Source organism: Passer domesticus, chromosome 7, assembly GCF_036417665.1.
Source record: "Passer domesticus isolate bPasDom1 chromosome 7, bPasDom1.hap1, whole genome shotgun sequence".
Taxonomy (NCBI): Eukaryota; Metazoa; Chordata; class Aves; order Passeriformes; family Passeridae; genus Passer; species Passer domesticus.
In genome coordinates, this window is record NC_087480.1 from 9,377,456 (window position 1) to 9,393,877 (window position 16,422).

Below are 16,422 nucleotides of genomic sequence, written 5' to 3' on the forward strand. Positions count from 1 at the left end.
GTTGCTACTTCCTTTAAAATAAAATAAATTGCTTTGAGAGGAATTTTTGAAAACAAAGTCTAGAAGAAATGGCACCACATCAAGCTAAATAAATCTGTCTAAAAATACTTAAAGCAGTCTAATATTACATTAAAGATTCTATTTAACTCCAAACAAGAGCATCTAGTGTTTCAGTGGAAAGTCTTCCAGAATCCTCTGTAGCAAAGAGAGCAAAAGCTTGCAAAGATCCTTTGAAATTTTTTATTAATTTGAAAAGAGGATTGTTGGGTCAGGGAAATTTCACCTGAACAAAGTAAGGCGTTGTTCTGGGCTGCAGCACTCTATGTATGTAGAAGTGGAGTTCATCTATCCATCAGAAGGGGATTTTGCTGAACCAGTAGCTTATTTTGTAGCTTTTTAGCCTGGGGAATTTGTGGAGCAGCCACAGTCAAAACATGCCGATTGGACAGGTCAAGGAAATACATCATCAATACCTCTCTGGGAAATAAAGGGAGTTGTTACATTTTCCCCTCTTATCATTTCTTGGGTGGGCTAATTCTTGACTAAGTCATGTCATGACATTATGCCTGTGATGTGAAATGCACTTTATGCTCTGCTGGGAACAACATTGATGTCCTGGGTACTGCAAAGGACAGAAAACAGGATTAGACTGAAACTGCATATGAACAATGGACAGGAATTCAAAATGTCACACGTTGGTAAATTTGTTTTGTTCTATAGGTTTTTACTCTAGCAGATTTAATGATATGCCTGTTCCTGTTAGCTATAGATAAGAACTTACTGGAGAAATCCTGATCCTCCCTATTTAATCCTTCTCCAACTTCTGCCTTCAGAGCTTTTTTTGTTATTCCCTTCTCCTGGAAAAGAAATACTTGATACTTCATTCTTCTCATTACCTCCAATAAAACATTCTTTTTTCTGCCTTCCCTGCAGAGTTTCCTTGCCAATGGGTACTGTACTACACCCACCTTTGCCTGAACTGCTGGCACCAGCTTCTGCAGAGCTTGAGGACAGATGGTATATTTTATCTGGTTTTTGTGTGTTCTCAGAACCATTTATGGGCCTCTGTAAAGTTAATAAAATGTTTATTATTAATATTGCATTGGTTTTACCCCCTTTCCAGACAGAAGAATATTGCAAAAGGTGTTTTTCTGGTTTTAGTGCTATTGGAATCAGGGGATTACAGAAAAATCAAAATGATTTTACGAGAATTATTTAGGATTTCACCTTTTTAATAATTTTCTTCATTTCTTGGCTTTTGCTCCCGCTCAGGCAGATTTCTCATTTTAATCGGATTGCTCTACCCATCCCAATTATGTTTTGTGCTATGTATTGTGTCTCTTAGCAGCACCTCATTCTAGGAGAGGAAAACTGGGAACCAGATATCTGAAAATGGAAAAGATGAACAATAAGCAGCTAGTGTATTGGGTCTGGATGCTTCCTAGGAGCCCCTGGGAAGCTGGCCACAGCACAGGTCCATCAGAAGTTGAATACATCATTTTATGTCCCAGGGTAAGGTCCCCAGGAAGCTTAAGTCATTCTTAGACTATGTATAGCTTTTATCCTATGACAGAGGGTATTATTTTTGAACAGACCTGTTTCGCCCTGCATGGAAAGAGGAAAAACTGCTTACTGTGGTCAGAATACTATTCTGATTTTACATGGAAAGCAAGCTATTTACTTATTCTGGCATTATTTCCTTTTCCTCTGAGGGACTTGCATTTTATAGAGACAGCAGTCACCAAGGAGGCCATGCTGCTCCCCAGTTTGCTGCCATTAACAAAATCAAGGGCAGCAATGGTTCAGAGCCTCTGAACAGGCAGCTCTTCACTCTTGCAGTCCAAATGAATTGTGAAAGCAGAGTCTAGCTTAGTCTCCATGGAGAAGGATGGCAAATTGTGTATTCTTGCACAACATATGTTTAGAGATTATTTTTTCCATTCTCTATCAGGCTTTTTCCTTCCATCTATGACCTCAAGCAGGCTGCTCCTTTGTCTCAAACCACCATTTGGCTACATCCTCACTCTCCTTCCTTCAAAGCGCCTGCTTTGATCTCCCTCAGCAGAGTGCCAGCAAAGCTGACAAAGGCAGAGGTTTGCCTTTTCATATGCTTGCTAGATTGTTAGTCAAGAGCAGCAGAGAAACACAGTGCAACCTGTCAATGCAGTTTAAAAAACCATATTATTCTAAGTTGCCACAGAGGGCTTGTTCAGTGGAGCAGAAGTACTCCAAGAACCAGTTCTCTGGGGCTGTTCTCTCACGTCAGAGGAAGACATTGCTAAGGCTTCCCCCACAAATGTTGCAGGGTATAAAATTAGCCACTGATCTTAGGAAAACTGCTCGAAATAAAGCAGTTATTGCCAGTTTGATAAAGTTCCACTCCATTTAACTTACCACAAAAATATCAATTTTCATATTTGACCATTTCTATAAGGAGAAATTATTTACTGAGGGCCACCTCATGCTCTTGCAGTCCAGCTCACAGAAGACCCCTCTCAGCATCTTCCGTCAAACTGAAGAAGGCGAAGAGTTAGCCACCTCTTTATATCAATATTTTTAGCATAACATCTTCCCTTCTTGGTTTTCACTCTGTGATCAAAATTCCCTCAATTCTGAGTAAAAGCTGAGTAAGGACCTTGGGGTATTGCCTGTGGGTGCTGGGACACTGCTGGCATCAGGCGTGGGGTGAGTTGCTCTGAGATGAGCTCCTTCCCTGGTATTTCCTCCTGTCAGAGCCACAGATGTGCTTCATTTCATTAGGTGTAGCTGTGGGCACACTGCCATCCAGCTCTACTGCTGCCTTATCCCACTACTGCTGAAGGCCAAATAATCATAATCATTTCAAGTTGATAGCACAGTATATTTCCTTGGGGAATGCTATTCAAATTAAATCAGTCATACCAACAATAATTTTATAATTATATAAAGGGAGCCCTCTACTTCAGTGATTTTTTCTGAAAAAATTGTGCATTCTATCAAATGGTTATTGCTTCTTCCAGAGTATTTTCTCCCCACAAATCTTGATACTCTCTACCTTCTTTTATGTGAAAAAAATTGTTATTCTGATAATTAGCATGTGTAAGTGCAATCAGTGTCAAAATAAAAACAAATGTAAATTTCAGAATTTATCTCTGATGTAGGCACTGGCTGCCACAAGATGATTTTCTGTTGTTGATGGCAATAAGTCATTGATTAGCCTCATTTTGAAAGCACTGAAGGCCAGATTAAATATTCCAGTCACACTCAATGGAGAATGAAATTTTCTCATGAAACTACCATGACTGATATTTATTGGTCAGTCTCAGGCTCTGCAGCTCCAAGTTCAGCAAGGAGCTCTACTTTAAATGTCCAGATTAATTTCCTGGTGTCACTTGGATGCTTGTAGGAGCAGATGGGCATAAAGCCTGGAGAAAAACTGAGCCTGAGAGATCTGTTGCAGTAAGCTGGGACACAGATTCAGAGAATCATGGAATTGGTTGGGCTGGAAGGGACCCTAAGTCCCACCCAGTTCCAGGGCTTGGGAGTGAGGAGTGACAGCTGATCCCTTTGCAAGTGATTATTCAAATATAATGCCAGTCCTGCCTTTTGGTATTAATTCTCCCATTTTCTACAGCAGAGTATTAATTAGAATAGAAAAATAACCTCATTTCTTCTGCTGCAAGCAGATTGCTGAATGTGATGCTCTGAGTTAGATAAGGAAAGCCAGTTTAGGAGCAGGATAAGGCCTCTTTTTAGGCTAGATCAAATTGATTGTGAAAGAACCAGAGCTAAAAGTGCTCCACCTTTTTAGAATGGGATGATTTATATCTCCTTTATGAACAGAAGATAAAATGTTCTGCTTCTTATACTCCACAGAAGTAAAACAGTACTAAAAATAAGTCCTAATGCAGACAAGTTTAAAATAGAGCTCACAGCAGAGAAGTATTCATGAGCAAATGAGTTAATGTTTTCTGACTGGTTAGGACATATACCAAAATATTAAACATAACCTTTCCAAAGTGTGTGTGATTTTATTCCATTACTATCAATGAGTAGCATCAAATGGCAGGAATTGTGAAATCCTTCCCTGGATGAGCCTGAATTTGAGACATAACTTCAGCAGTGTGAAGATGAACTTTGCATGTCCCTTCATCACTCATTTTTGTGTACTCTAGACTACTTAAATGTATAGATATGCAAGGACTGATGACTTTAAAGTGGTCAGGAAAGTTTTCCCAAGAGACATGAACTCTGAATGGTTGAAATCTAGTAATTAATTTGATTTTCAGTCACAGAAGATGTCTGGATTTTATGCTTGTCTTAGTTTATCACATGTGTTCCTGTTATCATCAAGGTCCAGTGAAAAGCTCAATTTCAGGAGATTTCTGGTGTAGGATAACAATGAAATTCTTGATCTAACTGTGACTGTGGCTTTTGTTCTGGTAGGTGGCTTTTTTGTCTATCTTTAGAAAATAATTTAAACTCAAAGGAATACTTCTGCCCTCAGAGAGAGATAAAACTGGTGTAAAGTTTTTATCATAGTATCCCATTCTCAGTTTGACAGTTCCTGAGAGATAAAATACTGGGTTATATTGTAATCTGGTATGTTTTGGAGGTTAAGGTTGAATTAAGTTTCCCTGTCCATTTCAGCTGATCTAGAAAGAAATGCTTCAGCTCATTTCAGTCTTGCTGGTCAGAAATGTACATCCTTTGCCTCTCATCAGAGAAGAAGAAGGTCTTTTCCATCATTAATTTCTACATCTTCTTAAAATGGAATAAAATTACTTGTCCACTAAAAGTAGGAGTCTCATTCCCAGCAACCAATTCATCAAAGTGCACATTGCTGCTTCTCATGTATTAACCTCCTTCCATCACAAACCACATTAATGTAGAATATTGATGTAATTAGTCTTTTAACACCTACAGAGACACTGCACTCGTCATGCTGTGCCTCATCAGGGCAATAAAGGTTACAGGGAGAGCTGTATCAAAGACCACGTGCACGCTGTATATACATGATCTTATAGTCTACTTTTTGTGCTATCTTTTGGCCCTTGAATTTACATCTGGCCATAGTCTGTGGCTGCACCTCAGCAGTCCTGCCTAGCTGTAGGCAAGTGCTCAGCTCTCATTGGGAAGATGGTATCTCTTTCCTCTGATAACCTGTTGGTCCTGCTGTGCTGCTGCTCACTGGAAGATAATAATGGTGAGAGAGAAGCTGTTGCCCACCTAAGCTCCTTCTGTGGGTTTTGCCCCATATAGCATGTGGCCATCCATGCATCAGTGAGCAGTGGCCACCCTCATGTCAGGAGATGTCTTTTGCCTTGGGCTGTCGTTGCAGACATGCCTTGTTATTCATGAAATGCACTAATTAAGCATTCTCTTATTTATATGATTACAGTTTCATCATCTTAGTGATTTTCCTGTGATTCAACTTGTGTGATATCAGTTTACTGCTTCTTCTGATGAAGCATTTAAAATGTTTTCTTTTCAGTTTTGAGTATTAGTCTATATGTACAGGTTTCACAGTGTTTCCTTTCCCCAGGACAGTGATTTGACCTAAATATTGGAGCCTTCATTGTCATTATAGAGATATTGTTTATTTCTTTGACCATGTCTGGCCATGAAACTTTTGACCAAAATTTCAGTGTCATTAGAAAATGATGATTTCACTTAGCTGGGATTTTCTTGCACACCAGTTTTTCCTCAGTCAAACTCCCTTGCTTCGTTCTTCCCAGGGAATGCTACCAGCATTTGTTGGGTCTGCCTTTGACCTTTAATACACTAATTTACATTCCCTAATATATTTTTTTCCTCTTCAGTCTTTTCAACTCCTAGTTATCCCATCTCTACATAATGAATTTGTTTTTTCTTTCTTTCTCCTTTTCTTTTGGTCTTATTTTTGTCATATAAGGGATAATGGGAGCAAAAGAAATTGTGTGATACTGCTTCTACTGATTAAATTAGAGCTAGAGTGTCTACTGCTTAGGGCAACCTTTAACAGCTTGGTAATGTGATAAACTGGAAACAGACAGACCAGTAAAACTTCCTTCTTTGCCTAAATTCTGTTTGCTGTGTACATTAACTATGTCATTACTATCTTCTGTGCTGGCAGCAATGCTTAGCATTAATCCAAATTAAAGAATTCATGAGACGAAGAAATAGTGACAAGCTTGGACTGGACTATGCCCAACATCATATGGATTTATAGGAGAAAGGAATGCAGCTACGAGTAAATAACCTTTCAGGAATTAAATTCTGCCTTTAGTACTTTGACTCTGGGCACTGCTGCCTGAACTTTACTGCTGCTCTTTGAGATCAGCCTTTAGAGTTTAAATTCTGTTCTTCAAATAACCAGTTTTCCATTTTTTTAAAAATTACTTTTATTAGTACTGTTGCTATTGATAACACAGTTCACAGAAGACTCATGGGTAAGAAGGCAAAGGCACACAAATCACATTCTCTCTGGAGAATGGCTAAAGACCAGGGCCCTGGGACATTTAATGTCAGATGACAGGAAAAATGTTATCAAGTGGGAATAGAATTAATTATTCTCTAAGTATTATAATTAAACAATAACTGCAACATATGCTGGTTGTTTGCCACTTGTACTCACTGGACTTGTATGTGGTGAAGTAATGGCATTGCTAGAATATATCCAAGTCTGCAGAAAATTAATGAAGCAGTTACTAGATAAATGTCAGGCTGACTAACCTGCATCTGGGGGCTAACATGTTCTGTTTGGAATTTTTGATTTAAGAAGGGAAGTTCTGGTTTTAGGTCAAGTCTTGGAGAGCATTATCCCACCCTACACAGTTAATGACAGGGAAACCTTTGCCATAAAATAATTCTGCTGCTTTACAGAACTGGGATGTCACCCTACAAGCCTTTGTCCTGGTACTAAGGAATAAATAAGCAACTAAGACATGCAACTGGCATGCTCAAAATTATAGGCGAAAAAAAATATTTTGAGAACATTGGAATATGCAGTAGATGTTTGAAGTACATCACCAGTGTCAATGAACACAAAAGCCCAGGAGGAAATTTGGCATTTTGTCAAAATCTAAGTTATTAAAATACCATTCTGAGGTTGACCTTTTAATTTCTTCATTAGATGCATACAAATTAAACAGCTCAGTTTCAAAAATTTTGAAATTAAGAATGTCAGCAACTTAAAATGAAGTGTTTTCACTAAAATTTGGGTAACTTGTTTTGGTATTATTGACTGGTATTTTTGAATCTTTTCTCATTACTTATATTCTCTCCATTTTGGACCCTCCAAAAGTTCACATCCTGAAATTCCTTGCAGACTAAAAATTTCATTGGCCAAAATCCTGAAAACTGTATATTACATCTGGCACCTCCTGTGGCACAAAAACCTCTCTAAATATACAGAAAGATTACTTGTCTTTAGTGTCACATAATTTGAGATTTCCAATACTCAAATTTCCTGAGTGGCAGTTGATCAGTGTTTTCTGGGCTTTTCAAGGCCCGTCTATATTAGAAGTAATTTTTTTCTATCCAATATCTATTACTTTAAGCTCCAGTGGAAAGTGACCATCAGCTACTGAACTGACACTTCAGGAAAGAATGAACCAAGGTTCATTTGTATATTTTTCTTCATTTTCCCTAAATCAGATTTTGGTGCTTTTAAGATTAAATACCTTGTTTATGGTGAAAACATAAAGATGATAGTAATTTCTGGGATTCTGGGAACTGAAGATGATGGGGTTCATAGATTTCATGAGAATTTGAACAGTGAAGGGTTGTTTTGACGTCTGTAGAAGCATCTGAAAGATTACACTTTAAATTCTCACATTTGACCTTCCAATATAATTTCAAAATTATAATAATGCAATCTTACTGCAAATAGGAACAGTTGGTTCCTTAAATGAAAATGACTAGTAATTACAATTTAATTCTTTATTAGAAAGATAATTAATTTTTTTCTAAGTAATTTGCAATCATGCCAGTGTGTTCAGGTGTTGCTACTGTCAGAGACCACTAAATATTTGAACACCTTTTCTTTGATGGGACGGCAACAGCTAAATCCCAAACCACAGATTTTTGTTAGGAGCATCTGTGTTTTAGTTATTTCCTGGTACTTAGGGAAGAGACAGGAGACAGAAGAGGTTTCTCATTCACTTCAGCCACTGCTGGCCCTGCAGTTGATGGCCTGGGCTCTTCTCAGCAGTGCTGCTGGTGAAGAAAAGCAGTGACCTCCTAAAGCACTGAGGCTTGGTCCTCAGAAAAATAGATTATGTGAAGCTCATGGATTATTCATGTGAGTAGGAAAGACAATGAATTTATGGGTAAAAAACTTTGCTTAGGAAATATTACTGTTTGGCTTTGAATATTATGGTAAAAATCTCATCCTGACTGCTGAAGCTGTTGAAGGTCATTGGTTTGTGCTGAAGTCAGCAATGGGGGCTGTTCTTTGCACCCATTGAAATCTTCCCTGTATTTCAGTGACAAATATGTGTTTATTATCATGGCACTATTCTATTCATTATCTGAATGGGCAGAGTGACAAATGTAGTGCCAACAGGGATGCATATATGGCTAAATTTACAGAACATGTCTTGGCCCACTTGTATTGTACAGGTGAATACTGAGGGACCTTCCTTGTTTTTTGTTCCTCTCTTGGATTTCTCATACTTTCATAGCAAAGTAAAACAAGCTTTAAATCTCACACACTCTTTGGATGGATGGATGGATGGATGGATGGATGGATGGATGGATGGATGGATGGATGGATGGATGGATGGATGGGTACACTCTACCCATGTTAAAAGACACTCATTTAGGGATGATACAGACCCAAACTGTGCTTATGAGCAATAAAGTAAGAGAAAAACTGGAGATCTGTAAGCCCACTAAAACCACAGTAAGTTACTTGGATGCAGAGATGTGTGACAGACAGTCAGCAGACAGTATTTCTGCATGTAAGACACGATGCAGAAGGTCCAGCCTGCTGCTCTGTACCTGGCTGGAGCAGTACTACAGTGCAATCCCAGATTGTTTCAGTGCTCAGTCACAGAGGTCCTGCTTTATAGTACATTTCCTAGGACATTTTCACTGTTATTTATCCTACCATTTTAATAATAAAAGTATGCCTTCCATTCCAGTATCTCAAAATATTTGTGAAGTGCTGTAGATAGTACTAGGAGACTAATTTGCAGAGTTTTGCACATATACTCTTTATTACATGTTATTTGTTCAACTTCCAACATCAGTCTACAGCTTTATAGTAAGAGTGATAAAAATATGTATTTCGTGTCATTATTTGTATGACTCAGTACCTGTAAATGCAACTGATATGAGTGAGGAATGAAATTGCACAGTTGCTCTGAAAACAAGGCTGCTTGTGTGACTAAATGGCAATTTGGTTATGTGACATCAGAGGACATTTCACATGCTTTGTTTCACCATGTCACATCAAGTCATTAGCAACAATTACGATTCCTTTTTAAATCAGTAAAGCTACAATATTTTCAAGCATATGTATCCTTGTTCCCCCACCCACCTCTGTTTCTTTTTTCTCCCTTTAATCTCAGCACAAGTTTTCTGATTTTTTTTTTTCTTGTGTGCTCCCTACAGGAGCTGGGTAAGTCTCAGAACCAAAGAGTTCTTGTTTAGCTCCTCTCTGGAGCTTGGACCAGATGGTACAAAAGAACACACATCCCCAAGGAGTTGCATAAAAAGTCTGTGGAGGCCTGGTACACAGTGGAGCTGTACTGCCTAAAACATTTGCATAAATCTTCCTGCAATTCCATTAAACAATGTCTGTGGCTGGGATGAAATAAACATTTGAGAGTGCTTCTAGCTGGGGGTTTCTTTTATTTGATTTTTAGAATTTCTTTAGATATAAAACAAAGGTAAGGTTATGTTGGAATTCAGTCTTTCTTTTGCAAAACACAAAGAATAAAAACTTTTTTTAATGAGGTACTGGTATGACCAGAATTTCTGGGTCTGTTTGAATGACTTAATTTGTTTTAAGATGGAGATAATCAGTCAATGAAAGTGCATCTGGTCTGCACCCTGCTTCCAGTTCTCATTTGCTCCTACTAGGTAGATCTGCCTGCAACTCACTCATTTTGGTGAGTTTTTGAGATGTGGGAACTCTCTAAAAAAGGTTTCACTTTAGTTGCCACCCAAATTATTTCAATCCATGTATGCACATGAAAGAATACTGTGATCACTTGCCTATTCAGCTCTTCAGTTCTCATTCCCAGCAGTGCTGACAATGATAACACAATAGTACTTTTGGTCCCAAATTCAGGTTTATCTACCAGGAATTACTACTGCTGTGTCTGTTAAAGCTTTCTCAGTTGTAAAAAGAAAATCAATATTCGTTTGATGTCTGCAGCTTGAACCTACACTAGGTAGAAATGTAACAATATTGCTGTTGTCAGCATAAGTCCAGAACTGAGCTGACAAACAGAAATTCAGGAGGATGAGTGAAAAAGCCTGTTAGTATGCCTGCTGTTACCCAAGGAAAAAGTGAACATTTGAACATTACCAAAAATGCTTTTTGAGTAGAAGATTTGGTTACACAGGTTTCAAGGGGATTTTTTTTTTTAAAGATCTATTTGTTAAAGAATTTATTAAATTTAATGGTTGGGGAGGGGCTTAAAAATGCAGAATAATGCTTTTTAACACTTTCCTCCCATTTGCTTCATTTAAGTATTCAATTTGACTGAAAGTGAGACTGTGTACTGCTCTACTGTTTATACTTTTCTTTTCTTGTTTTTCTTTCTAAAGAGAGAGAACCAGAGACTCCTTCAATTCATGCCTTTGATCAAGCCTTGCTCTTTATATGAGAATATCAGAATTCTGGGCCCTCAAGTTAAAATTTTTCAGGCTTTGTTTTGTTTTAAATACAAATAGATTTCTAACTGAAGAGGCCTGTTTTCAAAAGTGCATAACACCCTCTGAAAGAAGATTTTAGCACATTTGTAAACATGGTTTGGCCTCTTTTCAGGTTGAAAAATTCAACTTCCCTAAATATACATACAGTATTTCTGTGTCTAATGTAAGCACAGAGTCATGGGAAATGAATTCCTTGATAATAAGGAAACACCTAAAAATCATTGGGAAGAATCTGTAACAAGCTGTGTCAGAGAGATTGGCATGGGAGAGATATTCCATTCTTAGCCTCCAGAGCCAATCTGCAGGTTCATTTTGCTGTAAAAACTGGGCTGCTTGTGCAGGTATTCCTTCAGTAATATTTGTCTGTCCTTCTTGTATCAAAGACTGCATAAAACTGTGATGGAAAAAAATGAAAATGCATTAAAATAGATATGCAATGTAGAAAACAATAGTAATTTGAAAGAATGGAAATCCTTCCTAGTGAAGCCATGCCCTTGACCCTGGAAGGGATCCTGCCTGAGCTACCACAGCTCTTGGCTGTGTACAAATGGAGAAGCAGAGGCACAGTCCTTAGGGACTCACCTGGGAGAGCTCAAAGCTCCAGGGGAGCAGCATTTTCCTGCTTCTCAGAGGTCATGTGAGCCTTGGAAAGCTGCTCCCGACAGCGAAGGCAGCGCCTCGCAGGGGGAGATCCAAGGACAGGTGTGAGAGTCAAAGCAAAGCTTCTGCCAAAATATCTGGTAGGTTTCCCTGATCCTTTGAAAATGAAGGTGTGAAAAGCTGCTCATTCATCAGTTCAGTGGGTACCACCCAAAGAGCAGGGGAAAGGAAGTTTTCAGTTAGGGACTTAAAATCAAAGCCATGTGAGTTTAAAAGCAGGAAGGTAAGGTAAGGGGTGGTGTGTGTGAAATCATTTGTGCTGATTTTAGAAACAGTGACCAAATTAATCAGACCCAGATGGCAACACTGCTGAAGTTTTGTTTCAGACTACAGCTCTGATTTGCAAGCTAATGCTTTCATTGCAAATATATGCTTTTTGGGTCATTTTTTTTTAATTCTCCAGTTTTAATTTTGTTCAGATCAAGTGCTTTGGATATATTTAGCAAAAATGTTCTTACCGAGATTAAAAATATGAGGGTTCTTCAAACAAACTTTATGCAAAGTTGTCAGAAAGCCTCTGTACTGGCTAAATTGTCAGGTAACTTTATTTCCTGTGAGGAGGAAGTTTGATGTAGATTGTAGTCGTAAGATGATTCATATGTTTCTTGCTCATCTCCCAACTGCTTCCCTCCTACATAAAATACAAGATACAGTTTCTCCTACAGATGTCTGTGCAAGTCAGTCTCACACACATTTTATTTCTGTACACAGATAGGTGAACAATCCAGATATAAACAGATTAAAATAGTTTGACAAGGAATAGAGTTCTTAGAATTTTAATTGATCCAGTAAATCTTCTGTATTTCTGCCCACTTAAACCAAAAAACTCAAACAAATCCTTGAGATTATTTCAATCTAGAGTTTAAAAATATATGGGTTTGTGCCACATTTTGAGGATTAATATATGCCAGTCTTTTAAACATAAGCAGAATTTCTTTCTCTTTCAAAGAGTGTAAGCATTTTAAAAAACAAAATAGTCCTGAATTGATTTACAATGATTAGAAATGCTGTTCATATAGCCTGCTTTTTGGCAATGTGCAAGTGTAGTATCTGATGTGTAAATACTGTATTCTGAGCACAAGGGGTCCAGTTCTGCCAGCTCTTCCATTCAGACAGTTCCATTACAATAAAAAAAATTCTCAGGTGGGATTAAACTTTGCTACACTAGACATAAATATTTTCTCATACTAAGAAGATAATGAGTAGACCTTTTTTTCCCCATTTTTTAAAATATTTTTCAAATATAAAAAGGGAGATCTTTGTTCTTCCATAAAAACACAGGTTTTCAATGCATATGTCAGTAACATATCTGTAAAAATTAGAAGGGTAACAATTTTGTAAAAACAACCCCCCAAATAATATTTTAGTATTCAAGAATGGAATGCATGACACTGAGGTACATTTATCCTATAAACTGGCTTGCACTGAAATTGGGAATCATCTAATATAATGACAAAAAGCTCCTCCAAAGGATAAAGTGATTCAGCTGACAAACTGGCAATTACTCACACAGACTTTTCAAGTCTGTCTTTAAATAAAACATTAGTTAAAATATTACGGGATATGCCTCGTGTCATCCAAAGCAAGATGAATGCTGCATTACCTTCTGTGAGATACTTTCAATTAAAAATATTTAAAAGCATGTTGATGTAGCTGAAAATACACAGGCTTTAGATTTTTGGAACAGTGAAATTTACTTTTTGGTGATGACTAGCAAAGATTAATGAAATGGGTATATTAGTTAATTTGAAAGCTACAGAGTTTTATTCATTCATAGGAAATCTACATCCAATATATACTTCATAACCATCATTGATCGTAACTACTGTAATTTCAGACCCAAATAAAGCCAGATTGGATTGCCTTTACTTGCCCTGTTGTTTTCTGCCCCGTGCACTGGTCAGATATTTACAGCAGTTGTTGTGATTCTTTGGTTGCTCTTTTCAGCACACAGGCTCCAGGATAACAAGGCACCATGGCCAATGAATATTACCAGAAGACATTAATCCAGTCAGTTTAGCATAATTTATTAGGCAGCCCACAAACTAATAATCTGTTCTTGTGTTAAATATTACGACAGTGAAGAAGAGAAAGGTCCCATTTTTTAAGCTGAAAGAACGTTCAAGGCAGGGTTTGTTGAAAGAGGCCATATATTTAACTTAGTTAATTGTTATGGTTAGAAATAAGGTTTGCACACAGCTTCTTGTACTTGCAACCAATGTCCCTGAAGAAGAGAGCTAAAGAATACCATATGTACCTGAAAACTTTTTTCTCCTATCAGGGGTACCACCTGGGGTACTAAGAGTCCTATGTCTGCCTTTGGACCTCAGTGTCTTAGACAGATATAGCAACAACCACACTGTTAAAGCTGTGTGTGCATCCATGTTATATGTCAATGTCCTGTGCATATATAAGGATTGGCAAAGGATTGATAGCAAGCATCCTATCATCTTCTAAAATCAATGGATTGCATCCTCCTAAATCCTTAGGATAATTTGAAATCTGGGTGTGAATGCCTTGCTTACCCAGAACATTCTGCTAGAAACTAGCCAAAATTATATTTCAATTAAAAGCAATTAAAGTAAGAAAAGTGTATCTTAGTCACCACAAATATGGATGGAAATGGATATGAATTTTTAACCTCTTTAATGAACACTGGGCACAATTCTGTGAGCAACACCTGGAGTTTGTTGTGTATTTTGAATCTTAAGGCACTGTGAGTGGGAAATCATTATTAGGACCCAGCAGTCTGTGCTATTTATTTACCATAACATGTACTGGTTTTCAACCTATATATGATCAAGGTCCCACTGTATTCTGTTCTTGTGTATGTAGAGCTACATCTCAATCAAAGCTCTTTGCTCCTGCTCTCACCAGGAGCTGTATTTCCTGCTCACCTTAAGTGCACAAGGAGTCAGCTGAAAACCAGATCTGTCTGGGGTGGGAGGAGCATGCCACTGGGGATGCTGCCATAAGTGTCATCCTCACGCCCACCTGCCAAAATGCCCCAACCCCATAACAAAAGGGTGACCCTGCTCTCTAGGTGCAACTCTCTCAACAAACATCAGTGGAGGAGTCCCTTTTTTTGGTTGCTTGATTACTCCCTCAACAAGGAATTGGCATATTTAAGACTTGGGACAAAATGAAAATAGAATGAAACCCCAGCACGTGGAATTGCTAAGGAAACAGAAGCCGGACTTTGGAAGTTTGAGTTTCCTCTAGTCCAAGAAACCTTGTTCTTGTCTGTAAAGGTCCATTGTAAATTGAGGAAGGAGTGATTTTTAGAGTTGTGGCAGCTTACAGAAGAGCTGAATGATGGGACACGGGTGAGTGGCTTTAAACTGAAAGACAAGGATTTAAATTAGATATTATAAAGAAATTCTTTACTCTGAGCTTGGTGAGGCCCAGAACAGGGCACCCAGAGAAGCTGTGGAAGCCTGGAAAAATGTTCAAGTCCAGGTTGGACCGGGCTTGTGGAAGGTGTCCCTGCCCATGGCAGGGGGTTGGAACTGGTCCCTACCAACCCAAACCATTCTGTGATTCTATGATTAGTGAAACAAAGTTATAGCTACAGAAAAGTAATTCTCTCTGGACTCTTCTGGTTTTATTTTTGGGCATAAAACCATGTGCTAGTACTCAGCGAGAATGAGATAAAATTGTGACATTAGAAACTTTGTGTGTTCTCCCAGTGTTTTATAGAAGTTTTCTAACATTTTAATTACCTCAGAACTTGTTCTGAACTTCAGAATTTCAACTTCCTTCATGGTTATTCATTTATACTTGTTTTAGTTCACCTACATGGGGTAATTTAGTATTCTTTGAATTTTTAATGTCTTTTCAAGATTGATATTTATTACGTGTTTATGGCGTTCCGTTTAAATGCTATTAAGCAGCGTGGTAACAAAATAATGTAATATATCTGCTACAGCATGTTCAATAATGTATATGATTGTTTCTCTGAGAAAGAAAGAAGCCTTGGGTGTTAAGAGGCTCTAAGCAGGAGGCCATGCTGACAGAAGGGAATTTGGGATAGCAGGGCTCCTTGAAGGTCCTCAAGAACAAGATCAGAATTTATTTGTAACATGTTAACTGTAATTGAAGTTAGTAGCTGCCTCAAGATAGCATTACTCCCATTAAAAAAAATTCTCAAGAATAGTTCATAGAAATTCATGAGCAAAAGTAAATTGTGAGCTGACATGGTGAAGTAAACTATCAAAGGTGATATGTATCCAGATTAGCTCTTAAAATCTGCTCTCCTTCTCCTCCTATTTCCCTTCTTTCTGTCTCTTTTTGGCTGCTGACTGTAATGTCTGCACATACATCCTAATGTCTATGGGGCTCTGTATGGGTAGTAATAAATAATTGTATCTCCAACTGATGTTCCTAGAAATGACAGCTTCTGAAATATAGTCAGTAATCTGACATATAAATCTTCCTTTGGAATCTCAGCAAATTCTACTTCTCTTCTAGATTTGTCAGCTGCCTTTCAGATTCATGGTCTCTGTGGTTTGGTTGATGTATCTTTCAAACCACATGGGATAATCAAAGTTGCCCTTGTTGGATCCCATTAGACTCTCTTTAAGAAACCCCAGGGGTCTCCACGAGGCAATACACCTCTAGAGCCTGGTGCTCTTGAGTTGCTCGTTATTCCTGAATGGGTTTAAGGAAAGTGACTATGCAGCTCTCTCATCTGGGAACCAGTGCTAATCCAAATGAAGATTGGAGGATTCTTGCTGACAAGGTGGCCAAAGCTTAAAAAAATGACACAAACAATATTGACCCTTCCAACAATTTTTCATTCTTCTTCTTTTCTTGTGGGGGGTGGTGGTGGATGTCTGGGGGGTGAGGTATTTCATTTCATCAAGCCATTGTGGCAGATCTGAGTGGTTGTTCATTTTATACTTCTAGTTC

General features: G+C 38.1%; 1 long non-coding RNA gene across 2 annotated transcripts in view; it reads left to right on the plus strand.

Moving 5' to 3' along the window:
- The window catches only part of LOC135304430 (uncharacterized), a 102,545-nt gene that overhangs the window by 57,236 nt on the left and 28,887 nt on the right, over window positions 1-16,422 (plus strand). The window lies entirely within an intron of this gene.